Genomic DNA, 3,053 nt, shown 5'->3' with positions numbered 1-3,053 from the left:
TTGCTTCCTCTTGGAAATATCTCCACTTGGGCATAAAGGATCTGGAAAATTTCAAGACTTTCTGAATAAACACTTAGGTTCACAATAGTGTATTTATGATTGGGTATGCCAAATGAGCATAAATTCAAATTTTATTTACACATTTGACAATCAATTTTCTTTCTTTTACACTGAGTTTATGTTGTACCCCATTTGTAAGCAAAGTGATTAGTTTTTATCAAAACAAGAACATGTTCCTCAGGGTGAGTTGGATTCTTTTTAATACCTGATAAACGTGGTTATAAAATCATCTGAAAACTTACTGTATATATTTTGAACATTATGAAGAGAAACGTAAACCTGATAAAATTTCTTCATGTTTTTTTTTTTTTTTGCGGTACGCGGGCCTCTCACTTTTGTGGCCTCTCCCATTGCAGAGCACATGCTCCGGACGCGCAGGCTCAGCGGCCATGGCTCACGGGCCTAGCCGCTCCGCGGCATGTGGGATCTTCCCGGACCGGGGCACGAACCCGTGTCTGCTGCATCAGCAGGCGGACTCTCAACCACTGCGCCACCAGGGAAGCCCCCATGAGTATTTTTATACATTTACAACTGGTTGGTAAAGGCAAATTGAGGAGCATTATCTTTTCTACTACTTGGATATAAGTACCAGATAATTTGACACTTTTTTAAAAAAAATATATATCCTGGAGATTAGTTTAGAAAGTTATCTGAAACATAAGTAACATATGAGTTAGCACATTTTTTGTTAATAAATGCAAAGCTAAAAATTCCATTCTCAAATTAACCAACATAAAATAGTATTTCCTCTATTACTGACAAGCCACAACAGTCAGATGAAATTATTTTCAAGAATGCTGCTTTGGAAAAAACGCCAGCCGTGAATCCACGGCGGAGCGGACAATTTGAACGCCACCTAGCCGCGGCACGCTGCCAGGGCGCTGCTGACCCTCCCCTGGACGGCAGCCTCTGCCTCCGGACCTGGAAGGTCGAGAAGGAACCGCGGGTCCGCAAGCCTGAGCTCCAGCCATGGGCCCGCGCCGCCGGATCCTCAAGCCCGAAGCCCCAAGGAGGTCGCCCCCGGCCGGGCCCATCCTTAGGCACTTCCTCCCGTCAACTTGCTCGCCGGAGACATAGGGTTCTGAAGGAGATCCGAGCTCTTCAGAAGAGCACACACCTGATGTTAAGGAAGAACTCCTTCTGCCGCCTGGCAGCAGAAGTGTTTCTAGTTAATCTCTTTTAGGATGTCTATCTCCTCTCCTTACATACAGGCCGTGTCACTCGCTTCCCGAAGGATGTGCAGCTGGCCAGGAGGATCCGAGGCATTCAGGAAGGGCTCGGCTGAGCTCCTGCCGCCCTTGACTCTGGATACCAGGGATGCTGCCCGTAACCAGGACCAGATCCACGGAGTAAAAGGTGCTGCCTGGACTTGCTATCTCTGAGCAGAGTGTGCATGTTGCTTTTGTAATTAGTTTTTTTTAAGTAGAAGACTGCATGGCTTTCCTCTGTAACAGAGGTAATATATGACAGAATCAACACATTGCAAAAGTCCTGAGATTAATTTTCAGATGAAGAGACTCCGAGTTTGACTTCACTTTGCAAATTATTCATAAGACTGATGATTTGGAAGACATCAGATTTTCTAGGTTATGGGAGAAAAGATCTTTCTGTACCATTTAATTTTTTTATTATTTTAGATTTTTCTGTACCATTTAAATTTTTTTACCATAGGTATATTTACTTTTATTTAAAACATAAGGGAAAAAATAAGAGAAGACCACTTCAGCCAGTTGCATGGAAGAGGCTGGCATGTCCAGCATGCAAATCTCTGTCCTTCAGATTGACTTCATCATTAGTGGCAGCAGCAAGTTCCTGTGTGGATTGTGCCTGTCAACAGATTATATAGCTTTTTAAAAACTCAGCTGGGATGAAAATAGGAAATCGTTAAGCTTTGATGGTCTGGCTCCTTCTGGTAAATTCCTATCAAACTCATTCAGAAATTCTAACTTATAGAATTTATTTTATTCTTATTTGCAAATCATAGAAGATGTATCATAATTTATACTGCAGAATTTTTCATTCCAGGACTTTTAAGAGCCTTTTCAATGTTTTTACAGGTAATTTTTATAACTTCCTTGTGGAGACATAATAAAAATAATTATTTAATGAGAAAAAGTTAAAGCAGAGTTACTACTATACAGAGATTATACTGTGTTCTTTGTGTATCAGCATTAAGTTCTTCATCTGGACACTTTGCCAACAGCCACAGTTTAAACAAGAGAATTCAGGAATGTGTTTTTGTCTCCGATGGAATAGAGTATGAGCAGATAAAAATCTTTCCCATTGCTTGTAACTGAAAGCAGTTTAACACATTTCCAGAGAAATGGGAAATGCCGAAGACTTTTAGATATTGTATGTGGTGAAAATGGTTAGTGAGGTCAGACACTAATAATGATGTGTCAGCCAACTGAATTGAGAGACAAACTAAAGGGAAAAGGACCAAGTTCTGTTGTTTGATAGATTTTAACCCTTTGGAAAAACCTTTTCCTGTTTGACATCAACTTATTTTTATGTAGACATTGGAATAAAGCTTATCTATCTATGAAAAAAAATGCTGCTTTGGAAATTACATGTTTTATTACTTTAATTTCATTATTTTTCATTAAAAACTTTATCTTGAGATAAATATAAATTCACATGCAGTTGTAAGAAACTGTGGACAGATTATGTGTACCTTTCACCAGCTTCTCAAATGCTATCACTTTGTAAAACTATGATGCAATATCACGGCTAGGATACTGACATTGATACAGTCAAGATATAGAACATTCTCATCACCAGAAGGACCCCTTATGTCACCCTTTTATACCTACACCCACTATCCTTTCACTCCCATCCCCTCCTTAGTTCCTGGCAACCCACAAGCATGTTCCCCATTTCTATAACATTGTCATTTCAAGAATGTTATGTAAATGGAATCATACAATATGTAAATTTTTATGACTGACTTTTCTCATTCATAATAATTTTCTAGAGAATCACCGAGGTTGTTG

The 3,053-nt window shown here is 39.6% G+C and overlaps 1 pseudogene; it reads left to right on the top strand.

The window, feature by feature from the left end:
* The first annotated feature begins 1,029 nt into the window (after positions 1-1,029).
* LOC113609645 (histone H3-like centromeric protein A pseudogene) lies at positions 1,030-1,345 on the top strand (annotated as a pseudogene).
* Positions 1,346-3,053: the final 1,708 nt, after the last annotated feature.

This window comes from Aethalodelphis obliquidens, unplaced genomic scaffold, assembly GCF_003676395.1.
Source record: "Aethalodelphis obliquidens isolate GAN/ISIS:26980383/991018 unplaced genomic scaffold, ASM367639v1 scaffold58, whole genome shotgun sequence".
Classification (NCBI taxonomy): Eukaryota; Metazoa; Chordata; class Mammalia; order Artiodactyla; family Delphinidae; genus Aethalodelphis; species Aethalodelphis obliquidens.
Note: the sequence above shows the minus strand (reverse complement) of the source record. Positions and strands in the feature narration are given on the sequence as shown.